Source organism: Mustelus asterias, unplaced genomic scaffold (assembly GCF_964213995.1).
Source record: "Mustelus asterias unplaced genomic scaffold, sMusAst1.hap1.1 HAP1_SCAFFOLD_211, whole genome shotgun sequence".
Lineage (NCBI taxonomy): Eukaryota > Metazoa > Chordata > Chondrichthyes > Carcharhiniformes > Triakidae > Mustelus > Mustelus asterias.
In genome coordinates this window covers 226,796-249,989 of record NW_027590198.1, presented here as the reverse complement: position 1 = coordinate 249,989, position 23,194 = coordinate 226,796, and the positions used below count along the sequence as shown (strand labels likewise).

Here is a 23,194-nt window from a genome sequence, read left to right as displayed (position 1 = left end):
CACATTTTGTACGGATCATCCAGTAGAACTTCTTGAAACAGCATGTAGATTGTCCAACTAGGGAAGGGGCCGTTGGGGAATATTGGGGAATGAGCCCGGCCAGGTGGTCGACGTTTCAGTACGGGAGTAGTTCGAGAACAGTAACCACAATTCAGTAAGCTTTAAGGTAATGATGGATGAGGATACGTGTAGTCCTCAAGTGAAGGTGCTAAATTGGGTGAAAGGCAAGTTACAACAATGTATGGCAGGAACTAAGGAATGTAGATTGGGGACAGATATTTGAGAGCAAAACAATATCTGACATGTGTGGGCCGTTCAAGTGTAAGTTGAAAGGAATTCAGGACCGGCATATTATTGTAAGAATGAAGGATAAGTACGGCAAAGATACGAGAGGGCTCGGTAGTATTGAGGAAGCAGGGGGGTTGCAGAAGGATGTGGAAGGGTTAGGAGTGTGGGCAAAGAAGTGGCAGATGGAATACAATGTGGAAAAGTGTAAGGTTATACACTTTGGAAGGAGGAATAGAGGCATAGACTATTTTCTAAATGGGAAAATGCTTAGAAAATCAGAAACACAAAGGGACTTGGGAGACATTGTTCAAGATTCTCTTAAGGTTAACGTGCAGGTTCAGTCGGCAGTTAGACAGGCAAATGCAATATTAGTATTTATGTCGAGAGGGCGAGAATGCAAGAGCAGTAATGTACTTCTGAGGCTGTATAAGGATCTGGTCAGACCCCATTTGCAGTATTGTGAGCAGTTTTGGACCCCATATCTAAGGAAGATGTGCTGGCCTTAGAAATGGCCCAGAGGAAGTTCAAAAGTGCAGCAATGGTGGACTCGTCAACGTTGAGAGCGTTCAAGTGGTTATTGGATAAACATATGGATGATATTGGAATAGTGTAGATTACAGGGGCTTTAGATTGGTACCACTGGTCGGCGCAACATCGAGGGCCAAAGGGCCTGTACTGCGCTGTAATGTTCTATGTTCTATGTTCTAAAAGAATGATCCCTGGAATGAAGAGCGTGTCGCATGAGCAACGTTTGAGGACTCTAGGTCTGTACTCGTTGGAGTTTTGAAGGATGAGGGGGATCTCATTGAAACTTACAGGATACTGCGAGGCCTGGATAGAGTGGAGGTGGAGAGGATGTTTCCACCAGTAGGAAAAACTAGAACCAGGGGGCACAAACTCAGGCTAAAGGGATGATCTTTTAGAACAGAGATGAGGAGGAATTTCTTCAGCCAGAAAATGGTGAATCTGTGGAACTCTGCCGCAGAAGGCTGTGGAGGCCAAGTCATTGAGTGTCTTTAAGACAGAGATAGACAGGTTCTTGATTAATAAGGGGATCAGAGGTTATGGGAAAAAGGCAGGAGAATGGGGATGAGAAAAATATCAGCTGTGATGGAATGGTGGAACAGACTCGATGGGCGACGTGGCGTAATTCTGGTCCGATATCTTATGGTCTTATGGTCTTCTGGCAAGCTTCGGGAACCTTGGATAACGAGAGTCTAGTCAAAGCGAGAAAGGAAACATTTGTCAAGGCTTGGAGGCTGAGAACACATGAAGCAAGACTGGAATACAAGGAAAGTAAAAAGAAACTTAAGCAAGAAATAAGGAGGGCTAAAAGGGGTCATAAAAAGCCAATGGCCAGCAGGGTTATAGAACATCAGAAAGTTTTTTATCCATATATAAGTGCAAGAGGGTAGCGAGGGAGGAGGTTGGCCCACTCAAGGAGAAGGGAGGGAATCAATGCGTGGAGCCAGAGGAAATGGGCGAGGTATTAAATGAGTACTTTGCTTCAGTGTTCACCAATGAGAAGGACTTGGTGGATGATGAGTCTGGAGAACGGTTTGCAGATAGTTTGGAGCATGTCGAGATCACAATGGTGGAGGTATTGGGGTTCTTGAGAAACGTTAAGGTAGACAAGCCCCCAGGGCCTGATGGGATACTCCCCAGAATACTGAGAGGGGCAAGGGAGGAAGTTGCTGGGGCCTTGGTAGAAATCTTTGTATCATCACTGGCTAAAGGGGAGGTCCTAGAGGACTGGAGAATAGCCAGTGTTGTTCCTTTGTCTAAGAAGGGTAGCAAGGAGAAGCCAGGTAATTACAGGCCGGTGAACCTTCCGCCAGTGTTAGGGAGATTTTTGGAGAGGATTCTTCGAGACAGGATTTACTCCCTCTTGGAAAAAAGTGGGCGTATTACCGAGAGGCAACATGTTTTTGTGAAGAGGAGGCCGTGTCTCACTAACTTGATCGAGTTTTTCGTGGAAATGACGAAGATGATTGATGAGGGTAGGGCAATGGATGCTGTCTACATGGACTCCAGTAAGGCCTTTGACAACGTCCCTCATTGCAGAGGGTACAGAAGGTGAAGTTACACGGGTTCAGAGATGAGCTGACAAGATAGAAACAAGGTGGCTCGGTTATAGAAGACAGAGGGTAGCAGTGGACGGGTGCATTTCTGAATGGAGAGCTGTGACAAGTGGCGTTCCTAAGGGTTCAGTGCTGGGACCTTTGCTGTTTGTAATATATATATAAATGATTTGGAGAGAAATGTAACTGGTTTGATTCGTAAGATCGTGCATGACACAAAGGTTGAAGGAATTGCGAACAGCGATGAGGCCCGGCAGGATACAGATTGGTTGGACACTTGGGCGGAGAGACGGTAGATGGAATTTAATCGGGACAAAAGTGAGGGAATGCATTTTGGAAGGTCTAATACTGATGGGAAATATGCACTAAATGGCAGAACCCTTAAGTGTATTGATTGGCAGAGAAATCTGGGTGTACAGGTACACAGGTCACTGAAAGTGGCAATAAAGGTGGAGAAAGCAGTCAAGAAAGCAGAAGACATGCTTGCCTTCATCGGCCGGGGCATTGAGTTTAAAAATTGGCAATTCATTTTGCAGATTTCTAGGAACCAAGTTAGGCCACACTTGGAATATAGTGTTCAATTCTAGTCGCCACACCAACAGAAAAATTTGGAGGCTTTGGAGAGGATACAGAAAAGAGTTACTAGGATGTTGCCTGGTCTGGAGGGCATTAGCTATGAGGAGAGCCTGGAGTGACTTGGTTTGTTCTCACTGGAACGATGGAGGTTGAGGGGCGACCTGATAGGAGTTTACAAGATTATGAGGGGGATGGATAGAATGGATAGTCAGAAGCTTTGTCACAGGGTGGAAGAGTCAATTACTGGGGTGCATAGGTATAAGGTGTCATGGGGCAAGGTTAAAAGGAGATATACAATGCAAGTTTTTTGACACAGAGGGAGGTGGGAGCCTGGAACTCGCTGACGGCGGAGGTAGTGGAAGCAGATACGATCGTGACTTTTAAGGCGCCTTGACAAATACATGATTGGGATGAGAATAGAGGGACATGGGCCCCGGAATAGTAGGGGTTTTTAGTTCATTGGGGCAGCATGGTCGGTCCAGGCTTGGAGAGCCGAAGGGCCCGTTCTTGTGCTGTAATTTTCTTTGTTCTTTGTCCTTATACGCTTGTCTGCATATTTACATTCTAACTGCACCGCATTCCCTACGGATTGTGACTGAATTACTGGATGAGCGCACAGTCCGCCTGTGATGGGAGATGAATAACATATTAAAAGTTAATGTAAATTTGTTGCTATCTGCGATAGCTGGTGCAACCTCCCATCTAAGCATCACATGCGTATTTGGGGTCGTTAATAAAATTGCCATCCATGTCTATTGACACGTTTTTCTGTCTTGATGAACATTTTCCAGTACTTACTGTGCAAGAGCGCCACCCGTATCATCAGAAGCATGCCTGGCTGAATCCCTTTCAGTGAATGGGAATGGAATGAGCCAGAGATTGAGAAGGAGAGAGGGAAATCGGGCTCTGTTCAGCTGATTGTAATGAGTGTGTGCATGTGTGTCTGTGTGTTTGTGTGTGGGTGGGGGGGGGGGGGGGAGAGGGGGGGGGGATTGTGAAGTCCCAGCCTACCATCCATGCAGGCTTGAGTGACAATATCACATGAGGTTTGACGCCTGGGCTTGTCTGTGGCACCCTCTACTGGCGGATTCTGTTTATGGAATTTGGCTGTTGAGTGGATTCGGTGTTTACGACATTGCATACCAAGAAACAAATGCAGCCCAGACATCTAAGTTGGAGTTCATTCGATACTGTCTTTGTTACTACTGGTATCTATTTGGAAAAATGATGCGAAATTTGCAGAAATCATTGCTGGAGTTCCCTGCGCAAGTCCTGAGTACAATGAATTCGAGAGAACGCCAAGACTTCTGAGGAAGTGCTGAGTTTATCAAACAGAACCGCGCCAAAGATCAGCAGAATAATTTGGTTTATCTTTCTTACAGCAAGAAGATACAGAAGGGACACAAAGGATGTGTTCACAATTTTGCCCTTTTGAGAGAGTAAAATGTGGGATGATAGATACATTTTAAAGTCACCCCTTCTTCTTCTGTCTTTATTGCTAATGAGAGTGGCTGAGTGACAGACTCTCCATGCCCCATATCTTGGCCATGGCTCACATTGTCTGCACATGTAAATACTTGATTACCTGTTAAGGCTCGCATTCCAACTATTATCTTGTAATTAAGTTTGTGTCTATATATGCCCTGTTTGTGAATTGAACTCTTCACTCACCTGGTGAAGGGGCAACGTTCCGAAATCTCGTGCTACCAAATAAACCTGTTGGAGATTAACCTGGTGTTGTGAGACTACTTACTGTGCCTACCCTAGTCCAACGCCAGCAGCTCCACGTCATATCTGGAAAAGGATTGTATTTGGCTGGAGGAGGTGGACACAGGTGAGGTCCCAGAGGATTGGAGGATAGCCAATGTGGTCCCGTTATTTAAGAAGGGTAGGAAGGAGAACCCGGGTAATTATAGGCCGGTGAGCTTGACGTCCGTGGTGGGGAAGTTGTTGGAGAAGATTCTTAGAGATAGGATGTATGCGCATTTAGAAAGGAATAAACTCATTAACGATAGTCAGCATGGTTTTGTGAGAGGGAGGTCATGCCTCACTAACCTGGTGGTGTTTTTTGAAGAAGTGACCAAAATGGTTGACGAAGGAAGGGCCGTGGATGTTGTCTATATGGACTTTAGTAAAGCGTTTGACAAAGTCCCTCATGGTAGGCTAGTGAAAAAGGTTGGATCCCATGGGATAAAGGGGGAGGTGGCTAGATGGGTGGAGAACTGGCTTGGTCATAGAAGACAGAGGGTGGTAGTGGAAGGGTCTTTTTCCGGCTGGAGGCCTGTGACTAGTGGTGTACCGCAGGGCTCTGTATTGGGACCTCTGCTGTTTGTGATTTATATAAATGATCTGGAAGAAGGAGTAACTGGGGTGATCAGTAAGTTTGCGGACGACACAAAACTGGCAGGACTTGCAGATAGTGAGGAACATTGTCAGAGGCTACAGAAGGATATAGATAGGCTGGAAATTTGGGCAAGGAAATGGCAGATGGAGTTCAATCCTGATAAATGCGAAGTGATGCATTTTGGTGGGAATAATGTAGGGAGGAGCTACACGATAAATGGAAGAACCATAAAGGGTGTAGAGACGCAGAGGGACCTGGGTGTGCAAGTCCACAGATCTTTGAAGGTGACGTCACAGGTGGAGAAGGTGGTGAAGAAGGCATATGGCATGCTTGCCTTTATAGGACGGGGCATAGAGTATAAGAGTTGGGGTCTGATGTTGCAGATGTATAGAACGTTGGTTCGGCCGCATTTGGAATACTGCGTCCAGTTCTGGTCGCCACACTACCAGAAGGACGTGGAGGCTTTGGAGAGAGTACAGAGGAGGTTTACCAGGATGTTGCCTGGTATGGAGGGGCTTGGTTATGAGGAGAGATTGGGGAAACTGGGGTTGTTCTCCTTGGAAAGACGGAGGATGAGGGGAGACTTAATAGAGGTGTATAAAATTATGAAAGGCATAGATAGGGTGAACGGTGGGAAGCTTTTCCCCGGGTCGGTGGTGACGTTCACGAGGGGTCATAGGTTCAAGGTGAAGGGGGGGAGGTTTAACACAGATATCAGAAGGACATATTTTACACAGAGGGTCGTGGGGGCCTGGAATGTGTTGCCGGGCAAGGTGGTGGAGGCGGACACACTGGGAACGTTTAAGACTTATCTAGGCAGCTATATGAACGGAATGGGAATGGAGGGATACAAAAGAGTGGTCTAGTTTGGACCAGGGAGCGGCGCGGGCTAATTGTTCCTTATTTCTCGTTTCAAGGCTTCATTCTATGATCATCTTGCTGGTGCCAGTACAGAGCGAGACTGCGGATAGTTGGGAACCTGTCTCGGGGGCAGGGAATTCATATGGTGTTCGTGGAAGTGGAAATGAATAGGGTTGGGAAGCATTTTCCGATCAGGGCCAGTGTGATCTCCTGGACTCGTTTCGATCGCCTCAGGGGGTGGAAGAGGAATTTCCCAGATTTTTTTTCCCCCATATTGGCCCTGGGGTTTTCACTCTGGGTTTTCGCCTCTCCCTGGAGATCACATGGTCTGGAATGGGGGGGTGGGGGTGAGTTAATAGGTTGTGATGAACAAAGCATCGTAGCTGTGAGGGACAGCTCGGTGGATAGGATATTGGTATGTAGATAGGCTGGAAAATTGGGCGGGGATCCTGGATTCAGGATTCAATCCTGGACCGGGGAGCGGCGCGGGCTTGGAGGGCCGAAGGGCCTGTTCCTGTGCTGTATTGTTCTTTGTTCTTTGACTCATGAAGAAGCTTCTCCACCACACGCAGTTTAAAATTTGAATAAAACGCATGAATAAAATCGCGGTAGTGCATATAATCGGAAATTGTTCAACACAAATCTGCACCTTGTAGTTCCATGTCACCCCCAGAGGGCAGTGGGATACCGGGTTGGGTTCAGTGTCGGGGCGAATTCCAGACTCACAACCGCGGCTAGCAACAACATTGAGAAAACATAATAAAAAGAACACATGTCGAAACAGAAATATTATAGCAGCATTAAGTTAGCAAACTTATATTGTTTCACGAGATAGATTATCATGAGTTGTCAAAGTTGCTCTGACTGTTGGTGTGCTGAAAATATTCACATTCGTTCAATTTGGAGCTCGGCATTCTTTGTGTAGTGTAGCGGGCAACATCTGTACTTTATGCACAAAAGCGTTCAGTTCCTAATAGTCGAGTTAGCAACATTGGGCGGATATTTTCCCGATGCTTTCAGTTCTCAAGTGCTGACTTGCTGAGTTTTTTCAACAATGTTGGCTTTTACCAGCGATGCCTGAGCTGCTTTGGATTCAAGCAAATTAGTTATATTTTGGTTAATGTGCCGTAAGTGTAAGCTCGTTGCTCGAGGGGTATGGTTCTCGCTTTGGGTATTTCAAATCTAAATGTGCGAGAGTTCCGGGGTTCAAATGTCGGACAAGATCTTTGATGTTCTATCCTTTTGCCCAATTCGCAGGTTTTGTTCATTTCTTTCTGTTCCAGATGACGGGATTGGTCCACATGGGGTTTGGTTTGAGCCCCTGAGCACAAACTGCAGGGAATCCATAAGCACAATACTGTCGCCAGAAAAAAAAACATTCTCAAAAGGGTTGACTTGTGAGGGGACATTCATTTTATCACCATTCACCTGTTCAAGGAACCCAAAGATTGCCCGTTCAGGCAGCTGACTGGATGTTTCTTTTTATTCATTAACGAGATGTGGGTGTCGCTGGCTCGGCTGGCATTTATTACCAATCAGTAATTACCCTTGAGAAGGTAGTGATGAGCTGCCTTTTTGAACCGCTGCAGTGTATTGGTGGTGGAAGATCCATAATGCTGTTGGGTGGCGGGTGGGGGGGGGGGGGGGCGGTGGGTGAGGTTGGGGGGTTAGTAATTCCAGGACCTGGATGTGGATGCCGTCTATATGGACTTCAGTAAAGCGTTTGACAAAGTCCCTCATGGTAGGCTGGTGAAAAAGGTTGGAACTCATGGGATAAAGGGGGAGGTGGCGAGATGGGTGGAGAACTGGCTTGGTCACAGAAGACAGAGGGTGGTAGTGGAAGGGTCTTTTTCCGGCTTGATGCCTGTGACTAGTGGTGTTCCGCAGGTCTCTGTATTTGGCCCTCTGCTGTTTGTGATTTATGTAAACGATCTGGAAGAAGGTGTAACTGGGGTGATTAGTAAGTTTGCGGAGGACACAAAATTGGCAGGACTTGCAGATAGTGAGGAGCATTGTCAGAAGCTACAGAAGGATATAGATAGGCTGGAAATTTGGGCAAGGAAATGGCAGATGGAGTTGAATCCTGATGAATGCGAAGTGATGCATTTTGGTAGAAATAATGTAGGGAGGAGCTATACGATAAATGGCAGAACCATAAAGGGTGTAGATACGCAGAGAGACCTGGGTGTGCAAGTCCACAGATCCTTGAAGGTGACGTCACAGGTGGAGAAGGTGGTGAAGAAGGCATATGGCATGCTTGCCTTTATAGGACGGGGCATAGAGTATAAGAGTTGGGGTCTGATGTTGCAGATGCATAGAACGTTGGTTCGGCCGCATTTGGAATACTGCGTCAGTTCTGGTCGCCACACTACCAGAAGGACGTGGAGGCTTTGGAGAGAGTACAGAGGAGGTGTACCAGGATGTTGCCTGGTATGGAGGGGCTTAGTTATGAGGAGAGATTGGGTAAACTGGGGTTGTTCTCCCTGGAAAGGCGGAGGATGAGGGGAGACTTAATAGAGGTGTATAAAATTATGAAAGGCATAGATAGGGTGAACGGTGGGAAGCTTTTCCCCAGGTCGGTGGTGACGTTCACGAGGGGTCATAGGTTCAAGGTGAAGGGGGGGGGAAGTTTAACACAGATATCAGAAGGGCATATTTTACACAGCGGGTGGTGGGGGCCTGGAATGCGCTGCAAGGCAAGGTGGTGGAGGCGGAGACACTGGGAACGTTTAAGACTTATCTAGACAGCCATATGAACGGAGTGGGAATGGAGGGATACAAAAGAATGGTCTAGTTTGGACCAGGGTGCGGCACTGGCTTGGAGGGCCGAAGGGCCTGTTCCTGTGCTGTATTGTTCTTTGTTCTTGTTTGTTATTTGACCTTGTCCCAGAGACCGAAAAGGAACAGCGCTGTATATCCAAGTCAGGATGGTAATTCGATTGGAGCAGAACTCCCAGTTGTTAGCTGTCCTGGGCTTGGAAACTGTTGTCTAAGGTGCGTTTGGCGAGTTCCTGCATCACCCAGACAAGTGGGGATTATTCACTCACACTCTTGAATTGTGCCTTGTAGATGGTGGACAGGTTTTGGGGAGTCAGGTGAGTTACTCGCCGCAGGAATCCCAGCCTCTGACCAGCTCTTGTCGCCATTGCATAAACTGATCAAATGCGTGCTAAGTCAAAATAGGAGCATCTATTTTCCTGCTCAGTGTGCAGAGAATTTTCAGCACTTTTGTTTCTCTTTTCTGAATGCATATTGCGTATATGTAAGAGTTCATGTCATATGCGTGTAAAGTATTACATTCAAGCAAAATTCGATCCTTGATTCACTGAGGGGAGTGGTATTTGATTGGGTAGTCTTAATGTTTTTCGACAGCAGTTTGAATTCCATCACGGCAGGTTAACTCGGTAACACAGTTGAAGGACTATTAGGCATGACTATAAACGAATTAAGACAATCTCAATGATGGAACTTTTCCTCACAAGTAAACGCAGATTTTTTGACAAAATTTCTGCCTGATTTTTAACCATGGGACCAATATGTAAAAACTGCCGCACGCTTTTACGCGGGTCAGTGGCGCAATGGATAACGCGTCTGACTATGGGTTGGGCGGTTCGCTTGGTGGCTGGTTCAGTGTTAACTTTTAGAAGAAGTTCACAAATTCCATGTTACCTTCGATAAAGAAAAGTCTTCAATAATCTTCGACCTATTCAGATAAATGCTGACGAAATTTGTCCGCTTCTCTGGAGAAATTTCTGTTAGATAATTTTCAACAGAAACCGACTATTTTAAGTTAAATTTTACTCAAAGATTTTCGTTGATTAAGTTTAAGACATTAAATAAATGTTAATCTCAAATATATTTTGGACATAATTCAAAATGTCTGAAAGAATTTACACAATTTGTAAAATTTGCGTCATAAAATTCAGCATTTTTTATTTTAGAGAAAGCATTTGAGGCCGAGATCAGAGCAAAGATAATATGACTAACATCGAGAATCGGATAATATTCAGCAACAAACTGAAATCATACAAATTTCCTTCGCCCGACATGAGAAAGTTAATAAATGATCCTTCCCAGTTACGATCCTGGGAACGCCTGCGTATTAAGCGAATGTGATAACCACTTCACGACAGAAACAAGTCACAGCGTGTCGCTGCTAATTGGCCTTACTGCAATGTTCAACTCCATTGTGTTGCTGCAGGTTCTAATGGTGAGATTGAGAGCTCATGTCAATCAATACAAGAACTTTCAACCTGACATCTCTACTAGTATCGTACTTTAAAATTAAAAACCGTTCGTCTGGCAAATGTCTCAGGCAGCAATTATTTCTGCACACTCATTAATACTTCATTCTTATCTTCCTGCGAAAAACTTCAACCAATTATAATCAGTATTTGTTTCATGAATCGTGGAACACCTGCAGTGCAGAAAAGGCCAATCGGCCCAACGAATCTTCAGCGACGCCAGAGTATCGGAACCAGGCCCTGTCCTATTCCCATAACACTACTCCTTTCCTATGGCTAATCTATCTAACCCAAGGGGCAATTTATCATTCCCAAACCACATGACCTACGCATCTTCTTTCAATACTTAATATTAATCCATTCATTTCATATATATATATGTCCTAATTCTGAATTTAAATATCAGCTGAATTTAATATATATTCAATATATTGAAAAGCGTTCGTCTGGCAAATGTCTAAGGGAACTCAGTGAGTTAAAGTTCAATTGTTTGAGTTCAGAGTTCAGATGTTGAGTAATATACGGCTCACTAGTGATTGGTTCATTCCTGACAGAGCCAGCAGGAGACAACCAATTAGCTCACAGTTCCTGTGTCCACATTTCATCCTATCAGCTCCGAGTGTCTTCGTTCTCCAATTCATGACATCAGAGAGAGGAGCAGGAACAACTTGAATCTGTTCTCAGAACAATTAACTGTGCAGAACATCAGGGAATAAGGAATAGGAGCTTGAGTGGCCTGTTCCGCCCTTCAGTAAAATCATTGTTGATCTCCCTCACAGTAGGAAGTCTCAGAATATCAGGTCAAAGTCCAACAGGTTTATTTGGCAGCACATGCTTTCGGAGCGCCGCTCCTTCATCAGATGAGTGGAGAGTTGGGTTCACAAACAGGGCATATAGAGGCACAGACGCAATTGCAAGATAAGGGTTGGAATGCAAATCGTAACGGGTAATCAAGTCTTTATAGGTACAGAGAATGCGAGTGGAGAGAGGGATGATGACAAGTTAAAGAGTTGTGAATTGTCTGAAGCCAGGACAATTAGTAGGATTTAGCAAACCCAGGCCAAATGCGGCCTTACACGTAGTGTGACATGAATCCAAGATCCCGTTTGCCGCCGTCCTCATGTGTGCGGCACCTGGCTATCAGTTTCTGCTCGGCCATTCTGCATTGTCGTGTGTCGTGAAGGCCGCCTTGGAGAACGCTCACCCGAAGATCAGAGGCTGAATGCCCGTGACTGCTGAAGTGTTCCCGACAGGAAGGGAATACTCCTGCCTGCTGATTGTCGAGAGGTGTCCATTCATCCGTTGTTGTAGCGTCTGCATGGTCTCGCCGTAATGTCATGCCTCGGGGCATCCTTTCCTGCAACTTATGAGGTAGACAACATGGTCCGAGTCGCATGAGTATGTGCCGTGTACCTGGTGGATGGCGTTCACTCAGGTGATGATGACATCCGTGTCGATGATCCGGCACGTCTTGCAGAGGTTGCCGTGGCAGTGTTGTGTGGTGTCGAGGTCGCTGTTCTCCTGAAGGCTGGGTAGTTTTGCTGCGAACAATGGTCTGTTTGAGGTTGCTTTGTTGTTTGAAGGCAAGTAGTGGGGGTGTGGGGATGACCTTGGCGAGATGCTTGTCTTCATTGATGAAACGTTGAGGCCTCTGAAGAAGATGTCGCAGCATCTCCGCTCCAGGAAAGTTTTGGACGTTGAAGAACACTCTGCCGGCTGTGTCGCGTGTTTGTCTTCTGAGGAGGTCGGTGTGGTTTTTCGCTGTGACACGTCGGAACTGTCGATCAATGAGTTGGGCGCCATAACCTGTTCCTCGAGGGCGTCTGTCAAAAACGACACCGCACACACTCCTGCATTCAATCTCAGCTGTTGGACTTCAGCTGCAAGGACAAAAACAGGGATCAATTCTGGTAGTAGTGGGATTTGAACCTACGCCTCCGGAGATGACTAAAGCTTAAAGCCAGTGCCTTAGACCGCTCGGCCACGCATATGACAATCGTGCCCTTTTCTTGTATTGCTACTGAAGTATATCAGAGTCCGTGGAGTTCGGATGGCCCATGAGGAAATCTTCACCGTGTCAGATGGTCCTGAACTGTGTAACAAACAAAAATCATCTCCAGTCAGAAACATATGAACTGCAGTGAAGGGCCGGCACCATTTAAACTGTCCTTAATCTTGTCTGGTTCCCAGAAAGGACAATATGACTTCCTGTTGAATTTGCTCAGGGTCTATACTTCAGAAAGGACAGGACAGAAGGCGAGGCTGGGATTTCAGTGTTCTATCGGAAAATAATTGATATTTTTTCACGGTTTGGAGGAGAGCAATAAATCTCCATTTTCTGGCCTGCAATCAAAGCAGCGGTGAAAGTGTCAATGTCTAACCACCAAACCAGCAGATTACAGCGTGTTTTACACTTTGCTTTGTCCACGCTTCTCTTGTTAGTTCAATTTCCACGCCAGACCTGATTCACCACAAACTTCTCCTGCAAATTGCATTTTCTGTTTCAACACCAGTGATGTGTTCTGCCAATGGCAGCAAACATGCCATTACAGTTATCATGTTCGCCTCCCATGGCCCGAAACTGGGCAGAAGTATTTCTAAACCCTTTTCATTGTCGAGAGAGTAAAATGCTGTATTATTCAGATTTGTTTCCTCAATATTAATTAATCTGTTGAGTGTAACGGGCATTTTCTGATTGTAAAGTCAGGAGTCACTCCTTAAAAAGAACAGAAGGTAAGTTTCGTGATAGAGAACAAGGCAGGATGGAATAACTGAAACAAAGAATGATGGACAAGGCAACATTGAACGGGTGAAGGCGGAGCCTGGATGGTTAAGTGGTTCAGAGTCATTGTTTGCACGACTACAGGCTCGATGGCAGGTGACAAATGTGGAATTATACAGAGTATTTTTTTAAAATGAGAAAACTATCAATTGTGTGACGGACAAGACGGAGGTCAATGGCTAAAATGACGGTGGTCAGCTGATTGGAAAGTCACTGTTAGCTTCCCTGCTGGTCTCGTGGTTAGGATTCGACACTTTCATCACTGTGGCCTGGATTCAATCCCCAGCCAGAGAGTAACTCGTTTGTATTGCTGTGTGAACTGACACAATGAAAAGGAATCCCGCATTGGATTAAACCAAATCTGGCAGCGTCTGTGGAATGAGAAACGGAATTCATCTTCCAGCTGTATGATCTTTCGTCAGAGCTGGAAAAGTCAGAGATGTGACAGATGGAAAACAACTGCTTGGCTGTGATTCCAAAATATTGAGATAGGCTTGAGGGACTAAATGTTCTATCCCAATTATATTCTAAATTGGTGTCGATGCCACTACAAACAATAGTCATCATAGGGCTTTCTGTGGTAGTGTGGCCGAGTGGTCTAAGGCGCTGGATTTAGGCTTTAGTCTCTGAGGAGGCGTGGTTGAAACCCCACCACAGCCCAAGAAGGGCTGCTTGTTTGTCTGTTCAGTGAGTAGCATTTTGTTAAGGAGAAAGACGAGAGGGATGCAAGTTGCAGGATGACCTCCGAAGGCCGAATGTCCCCTTTGGTTGGTGCAACTATTCAATGGTTTTATATGAGTAACACTAACACATTTACACCGGTTGCAATTTTGGCCAAGCGGCTAAGGCGGTGGATTTGAAATTGCTGTTTTCTCACGAAGATTTGAACCTCACCCACTGCGCTGATCAGCATTTATTCCTTTCGATGACTACAGAATTAATTATTTGTTCAATGGAATCAAAACCTTGCAAATATTGCAATCTGTTTTTCCTGCTTCACTTCCATGTTAATTCATTTCTGTTAATCAGCGTGAATTCACTAAACTCCAGCCAGAAGTGGAGCAAAACTGAACTCAGTTGGTGACTCAATATGGATGTTTGCGTCTCCTCAGGCCTTTGTCACTCACGGTGTCTATGTGTGTTCCTCTGTGCATCAATGTGATTCAGTTCCCAGAGGGAGTGAACACACTTTTACCATCACAAACTGCGTTCACTGTTTCATATACCTCAATGGCAAATGGTACAGAGAATACAACATGTTTGAAAGTTACGAGAAAGATTGAATATTTCTGGCTTTTTTTGTTTGGAAATTGCTTATTGACTCAGTCCCGATATGTTACACTGCAGAGGATTATTGAAATTTTCACTGATTAACATTTAGACAGATTCGCTCGGTGTGATGGTGGGTTTCAGTTCTATATCTGCACTCACAGCAACAGTTTCTGTCAGTTACTGCGAACCCAATGTTTCTAATAGTTTGAAAATATCCCGGAGCATGATCTAATGCATTTTGTATTATTTGAAATGAACATTCATAGATCTATTCTCACTGGAACGACGGAGGTTGAGGGGTGACCTAATAGAAGTCTACACGATTATGAGGGGCATGGACAGAGCTGATATTCAGAAGCATTTTCCCAGGGTGGAAGAGTCAATTACTAGGGGGCACAGGTTTAAGGTGCGAGGGGTAAGGTTAAAAGGAGATGTACGAAGCAGATATTTTTACACAGAGGGTGGTGGGTGCCTGGAACTCGTGGCCGGGGGAGGTAATGGAAGCGGATACGGTAGTGATTTTTAAGGGGCGTCTTGGTAAATACATGAATAGGATGGGAATAGAGGGATATGGTCCCCAGAAGTGATTTTAGTGAAGTCGAGCAGCATGGTCGGTGCAGGCTTGGAGGGCCGAAGGGCCTGTTCCTGTTCTGTAATTTTCTTTTTTCTTTGTTCCATTTGTATGTCAACGTACTGAATAACAGCCAGACTGGCAAACTTTGAGCAATGTTTCTTTGTTGCAGAAGGACACAAAGGTTGCAGGGAATTGCAGGGAATATAATCAGAAACAGGAATGGGGGGATCTGTGTGGCTCGCGGTGCTCTGAAACCTCCAGCCCTTCAGTTCGCCACTAACATTCCTGAACAATTTTACTGCAAAATACTGCAGCAGTTTAAATTCAGGGTTTTCGTTGCCTGGATTGAATTCAATTCCCTGTCTCAATGTTGTGCAAATTGTTCTAACTGGCCGAAGTTACTGGTTTTAAGTAGAATCATATTGGACTCTGAAACTTAACTCTGTTTTTCTCCTCATATTTGCTGCCAGACCTGCTGAGAACTTCTGGAACGTTCACTTTTTATTAAAATATGATTTACTGGTTTTATCAGACGCATGAACGCAATAAATAGGAGCAGGAATGGACCGCTCGGCCCATCGAGCATGCTCCATTATTCAACACCATCATGGCCGACCTTGGGCTTCAACTCCATTTTTCCACAAGCACCCCATATCCCTTAATTTCCCGACAGCCAATAAATCTTTCCATCACAGTCTGAAATGTGTTCAAAGATAGAACATCCACAGCCCTCTTTGGGAGAGAGTTTCAAAGATTCAAAACACTTTGCGTGAAGTGAATTCCCCTGATCTCAAAGAGCCACTGCACTGCTGAAGCAGGCCATTCGGCCCACCAGACTCCGCAACGACTTTCCAACTGAGCACCCCATCAAGGCCCCATTCCTGCAGCCTCACGCATCCATCCTGCTAATCCCCCTAACCTACACACCTTTGGACACTAAGGAGGTATTTGCCATGGCCAATCGACCTAACCTGCACATCTTTGAGCTGTGGGAGGAAATCGGAGCATCCGGAGGAAATCTACGCTCACACGGTGAGAATATGCAAACTGCACACTGCCCGAAACGCTCCTTTTCCTGATACTATGTTAGATTCCCGCCCAGTGGAAACAATCTCTCAGCGTCCACCCTCTCGATCCCATTCAGAGAACATGTTTTTATGAGATCACGTCTCATTCCTCTAAACTCAAGAGAATTTCAGCCCAATTTAATCAACGCCTCATCACAGCATAACCCCATCCTCTCGGGGCAAACTGTTTGTAATGCAAGAATATCTCTTCTTAAATATGGAGACCAGCATTGCGCAGAAGTTTCCACATGTGGTCTCACCAAACTCTATTAACACCTCATTATTGTTGTACTCCAATCCTTTGATAATAATGACCAAAATGCCGTTTCCCTTTCTGACTGTTTGCTCACAAGCTGACTTCCTGCGTTCCTTGCACAAACAAACCCAAACAACGTCAAAATTTTCAGCTTTTCAAACATGCCCTGCTTCCACGATCAAGAGGACGTCTGTTCACTTGACAAATTACACCGGATCTCTCGACTTGTCGTCAACTCACGTAACCTGTCTTTCGAGCTCTACCGCACCCGCTTTGCAGCTTATTGGGTGCTATCAGCTAAAGACTTAATCAAGGCTCCAGCGAGAATTGAACGCGCGACCGCTGTTTTACAAGACCAGTGCTCTAACCACTGAGCTATGGAGCCAACTGCTATGGCCTTCCTGCAGCGAGCGTATCATAATCAGCAAAACAAGGAACAGGCTGAATTTACAGATGGGTGATATTTAGACGATGTGTAAGCAACTGAGATGGATAGCAGGGAGTTAAAAGATGCGATGTGAAAGCGGCAGAATTGAAGGCGTGTCAATCACTTTAAATTGTCAGTTCTTCCATGTGTCTGCTTTGCGAATCTTCTTCAGAGCTTCCTGTTGATTTCACATCTCTGACATTTCCAGATGTGATACAAGTTTATCCAGCTGGATGATTTACTTTCTTACTGCCTTCACAGCCTCGCTGTGTTTTGCATTTAATGAAGAATTAAATAAAAATTTGTTCACTCCTTCACAAACCCGGGCCACGGTGCCGAATCCTGACCATGAGACTCCCAGGGAAGCTGATGCGAGGGATTGGAAATTACTTGAACATCTCTCGACTGATTCCAGCAGTACAGGTCACTTTCAGTACAAACATTGTAAAACATTAATTCTGTCATCTTATAGCCAATTACAGCAAAAAAAAAACTCTTCACCCCTTTTGTTCAGATCCTTTCGCCTGCTGGTAGAGAACAACTTCTACTTTCAAAATGCTTTGATTATTTAACCGTTTGTCATCGAGCCCGAGCCCTTGTGGGGAAAGCATTGACTCTGAACCACGAGACCACCCGGGCTCCACCATCACCAGCTCGATAAGATCAATGGAAAATAAGGTGGATGCCGGGATCTGAAATACAAAACAGAAAATGCTGGAGAAACTCAGCAGGGCAGACAGAATCTGTGGAAGAACATTTCAACCTTGACTCTGCTCTCTCCACAGATGCTGTCTGACCTGCTTATCCAGGTTCAATGTTGTCTTGCCCATCATTTCTTGTGACAATTCACCATCCTGCCTTGCTCTCAATCACAGACCTCCCTTATTGAGAATTTTTGCCCAGTGATTCCTACAATTAGAATCAGAAGATGCAGAAAATTCTCCACAAGTCAGTTAATGTTGGTGGCAAATCCTGAAATCCGAATGGCTTCGAAATTCAAAGCATTTGGAGACGGATGTGGTAATCACTACATTATGGATACACGGCGGTAGCCCTACTCGAAGCAAATTCGGATTCCTGGAGGAGAAATTAAACTGGTTCCACAAGCCCGTCTCTTGTCCACATCAATTTATATCCTCATTGCCCCTGCTGCTTCCTCCTTTTAAAATGAGCAATGATACATTCTATTGGGTTTTTTTTTGCTGACCTGAACAACGAAATGTATTTCATGACCCTTAAAGTAAATTAACATTTGGCAGTGGTGTGATTCGAGCACTCTCTTCCGCAGTTATTGCTATGCTGAATGTAGTGACGTAAACTTGTCATCACCGCTACCAGAGGAAGAAATTGGCGTCATACCTGGTTCTGCCAGGAAACTGAATAAATGGAGTAAGACAAGTCATAAATCCCATTCAGCCTCCTCCACCATTTAATAAGATCATGGCAAATAAAGTCACCTTAGTCCCAGATGAACATATGTTGTTATTTATTCATCTGATAATAAAAGAAAAATACTGCGGATTCTGGAAATCTGAAATTAAAAACAGGAAATGCTGGATCAACTCAACAAGTCTGGAGAGAAACAGAGTTAACGTTTCAGATCTAAATCATCATCCTCCAGGGATATTCATCTTATTTGTGTAGCTTCAGATTAAGCTGTTATTGAAAGGTAAACGGAACAGTTTAAAAGTTGAGGTTATTTCTTATTAGGTAGCTGAGAATGTCTGAGGAGCCGAAAGGTCGACTTCTGACCATATTTCCCATATTCTAATCAGTGCGGTCAAGACAACGGTTATGGTGATATGAATGTGGTAGTGTGGCCGGACGAACTAAAGTATAATTTCGGGTTCTTCTGTCTGTGGTGATTCGGCTTCAGTTTCTGCCTCTGACAAATTTCCAACTGGTTTGCTCTTTGAGGCGTGCTTGTTTCTCCTGAGGCCTCTATCACTCTCTGTGTGTGCCAATGTGACTCAGCTCACCGATGCGAACAAGTTCATTTTTCCAACACAAACCAGATTCACATTCGTTCAGAAGGTCATGTCAAAATGTTTACGACGAAAATATTTAAGGTGAAAGATGTAAGATGATTTTGTAATGTTTAGAAGGAGCTGCAACAAAGAACAGGAAGATGTGAATGTTGTTAATGATGATTGACAGTAATGCATTGTAACCTTGGCAAATTTCTAGGTCGAGTACCTTTACACTTTGAAATCAGAACAATATGAGATGCCAATTGGAAAAGCGCATTTGTTGTCGGCCTATTTTAGGACTTGAAGTAGCATCGGAAAAATATGCCCGGCGAGCTCAGTCGGTCGAGCATGAGACTCTTAATCTTAGGGTCGTGGGTTCGAGCCCTCGAGCCTTTAAAGAAATGCTGCTTTTCTGGGTGAGCTCCAGCTCTGCATTCCTCCGGCAGTATCACTGCTCAAAATGAGTCTTTTTTCATGCGGCTTTGTTAATCCCTCAGTTGCTGTATTCTGAATGAAAACTGCCTCCACTCCTTTGGAAGTCCGAGAGTTTAGTGCTTAATTTAATGGGAAGTTTTAAAAAAATCATTTAGCACCAGTTTGGACCCTGGTCTGGGAAATATTTATGTCAGTGGAAAAAATGAAAACTACCCCATTATTAGCCAGATTTTACCTTGTATCATCATCTCTATCGTCAGGGCTTTGCAACCTATTACTGCCCTTTTCCTGTTCTTGATTTTCTGAACATGACATTTCCAACTCAATGCAAAATGGTGCACCTTCCTTACTGGTACAGACAATTAATTAAATAATGGTTGTTGCACAACAATAAATTTCTGCTCTCTGACTCGGAAGGATTCCAGGCCGCGGCGATAAAAGCGCTGAATCCTTTCCACTAGACCACGAGGTAAGGTACTGTGTGTCCTTTCAAAAATCTAATTGATGCATGAAACCTTTGCCTTTTATTTTTCATTTCAGACTTTGTTTTACACCAGGAATAAGATTCTCCTTCAAATTGTTATTTTTTGGCATGAGAACAATTGACTTCTTAGCCAATGAAAACACGGATGCTGTTAACTAGAACATGAAATTACCAGTGAGGTCAAATAGCTGCTGATGTGCAAGTTTGAATTTCCAAGCCTCAGCGACCTCATCACTGCAACTCATGTGAAACATACGATGCAACACAAGGCAGACATCCGTCACTGAAAGCAATTGACACAGATCCTATTTTAAACACTTTCATGTCGCATCTCTTTCTGTTCCTGTTGCTGCCTCTGCACCAGCTGCCTCTGACGGTCCAGCTCCCAGGATCAATGAGTTGGTGTACCCAAGTTCTAGTTTCACCTGCCAGTGACACAGAGAATTGGTGAACCCGAGCACTACCTGGACAGGAGGATCAGGGAGTGTGGGACACAAGGTATTGGGAAGAGGTAGAATTTACAGATGACAGAGTAAAGAGATACCAGAACCTCATCTTCCAAATTCTCCCAGATACCGGTAAAAGGAATTTGCACAATGTCAATTATCCACAGTCACATTTCCCTTCCAGTCTTGAGCACGGAGTTAAGCTTTGTCATCTTTGAAGGCTGGCTGCAGTTGCTCAGGGTATTGCCAAAACCTCATTTGGAATACTGTGTGCAATTTTGGGGTATCACATTGACGACATGATATACTTCCATTGGAGAAGTTACAGCAAAGGTTCACTAGATTATTCCCTGTGATGAAGGCATTGTCCCAAGATGAGAGGCTGGGTAAATTGCGCAGAAATTCTCTGAAGTCTGGCAGAATGGAATGTGATCTCATAGAAATCTACACAACAATGAATGGATTTAATCAGATGCATTCAGAGATGTCATTTTCTCTCTCGGAGAATTTAAAACAAGGGGACACAATCTCAGGATAAGTGGCTGATCATTTCGGACTGAGATGAGGAAAAATTACTCCACACAAAGCGTTGTGAATCTTTGCAATTCTCTATCCCAGAGGGTAGAGAATTTGGAGGGCCGAAGGGCCTGTTTCCTGTGCTGTACTGTTCTTTGTTCTTGGTAGGGGATGCTTCATCATTATTTTTAATTCGTTCGTGGGGCACGGGCGTCGCTGGTGGCCAACATTTATTGCCCAACCCTAGATGCCCTTAAGAAGGTGGTGGTGAGCTACCTTCTGAATCGCTGCAATCCATGTGCTGTGGGTTGACCCACAATGCCATTAGGGAGGGAATTCCAGGATTTTGAGCCAGCGACTGCGAAGGAACAGTGATATATTTCCAAGTCAGCATGGTGAATGGCTTGGAGGGGAATTTGCAGGTGGTCGCATTCCCATCTATCTGCTGCCCTTGTACTTCTAGATGGAAGTGGCCGTGGATTGGAAAATGATGTTTAAGGATTTTTGTTGAATTGCTGCAGTGCATCTTGTAGATAGTACATTCAAGCTGCTGCTACTGATCGACGGTGGAGGAGGGAGTGGATGTTTGTCGAGGTGGTGCCACTCAAGTGGGCTGCTTTGTCCTGGATGGTGTCAAGCTTCTTGAGTGTTGTTGGAGCTGCACCCATCCAGGCAGGTGGGGAGTATTCCATCGTACACTTAATTTGTGCCTTGTAGATTGTGGTCAGGCTTTGGGTACTGAGGAGGTGAGTTACTCGCCGCAGTATTCCTAGCCTCTGATAGCCAGTGTGCTCTTATAGCCACTGTGTTTACGTGGGGAATTCAGTTGAATTCCTGGTCAATGGTAAGCCCAAGGACCTTGACAGTGGGGGATTCAGGAATGGTAACACCAGTGAATTTCAAAAGGTGTGGTTAGAGTGTGTCTTATTGATGATGGTCATGGCCTGGCATTTGTGTGGCGCGAGTGTCACTTGCCACTTGTCAGCCCATGCCTGGATATTGTCCAGATCGTGTTGCATTTGGACATAGACTACCTCAGTATCTGATGAGTCGCGAATGGTGCTGAACATTATGCGATTATCGGCGAATATCCCCACTTCTGACATTATGGTGGAAGGAAGGTCTTTGATGAAGCAGCTGAAAATTGTTGGGCCCAAGGCACTACCCTGAGGGACTCCTGCAGAAATGTCCTGGAGCTGAGATGACTGACCCTCCACAACCAGAACCATCTTCCTATGTACCAGGTCTGACTCCGCTGTGGGAGTCAGACCTGGTACATAGGAAGATGGTTCTGGTTGTGGAGAGTCAGTCATCTCAGCTCCAGGACCTTTCTGCATTTGCCCCCGATACCCACTGATTCGAGCTTTGCTAAGGCTCCTGGATGCCACACTCGGTCGAATGCGGCCTTGATGTCAGAGGTTGCCACTCTCACCTCTCCTCTGGAATTCAGCACTTTCACCCATGTTTGAACCAAGGCTGTGATGAGGTCGGGAGCTGAGTGGCTCTGGCAAAACCTAAACTGGGCGTCACTGAGCAGGTTATTGCTGAGCAGGTGCTGCTGTATAGCACTGTTGATGACCCTTCCATCACTTTATGAGATCGAGAGTAGACTGATTGGGCGGTAATTTTGTTTAACTGGAGTGAGACTGGGGGAGAGAGTCTTAGCAGGAGTGCTGAGGGTAAGCTAAGAAGTGATTTAATTATTCATTTATTCATTTAAGGGTATTCCTAGTATATTTCGCGGGCTTTTTTCAGGGTTTTGAATTGAGGAAGTGAGGTCAGCTGAAGGGGATTCTGGGAGGTTGAGTCTTAGTATAAAAGGCAGTTACCTGGGGGGTTCGATCTCTTTGTTTAACTGGAGTGAGACTAGGGGAGAGAGTCTTAGCAGGAGAGCTGAGAGTAAGCTAAGAAGTGATTTAATTATTCATTTATTCATTTAAGGGTATTCCTAGCGGGCTTTTTTCAGGGTTTTGAATTGAGGAAGTGAGGTCAGCTGAAGGGGATTCTGGGAGGTTGAGTCTTAGTATAAAAGGCAGTTACCTGGGGGGTTCGACGGGAGCATGAAAAAGCCGGCTGCACTATACAGCGGGCAGCGTCGGGAGCGGGCAGTGGAGTGAGTGGGTAGCAGAGTGTGCACTATAAGGGCTTTGGCTCACAGGGCTTAGGCTGTAAGGACGAGGCAAGGCTAGTTATCTTTTACCCAACCCTATAAAGGATAAGGGCAGGTATGAGTGATCGGCCAGTTCAGTGCTTCAGATGTGGGATGTGGGAGTTCCTGCAAACACCTAGCTTCCCAGAGGTTCACATATGTGCCAGGTGCGTGGAACTGCAGCTCTTGAGGGACCGTGTCAGGGAACTGGAGCTGCAGATCGCTGACCTTAGTCTAGTCAGGGAAAATGGGAGAAAAATCGACAGCACTTATAGGCAACTAGTTACACCGGGGCATCGGGAGAATGACACGTGGGTCACAGTTAGGAGGAGTAAAGGGCAGAAGGGTAAAGTACAAGGGAGGACTCCAGTGGTGGTCTCTCAAAATAGGAAGGGCTTGGTGACAAGTGTGAGAGGGGAGGG

The 23,194-nt window shown here is 45.2% G+C and overlaps 1 non-coding gene across 1 annotated transcript; it reads right to left on the bottom strand.

Moving 5' to 3' along the window:
• Positions 1-16,657: 16,657 nt before the first annotated feature.
• trnat-ugu (transfer RNA threonine (anticodon UGU)) lies at positions 16,658-16,730 on the bottom strand. Its single transcript has one exon. It is a non-coding gene; the product is annotated as a tRNA-Thr (tRNA).
• Between the last annotated feature and the right edge of the window lie 6,464 nt (positions 16,731-23,194).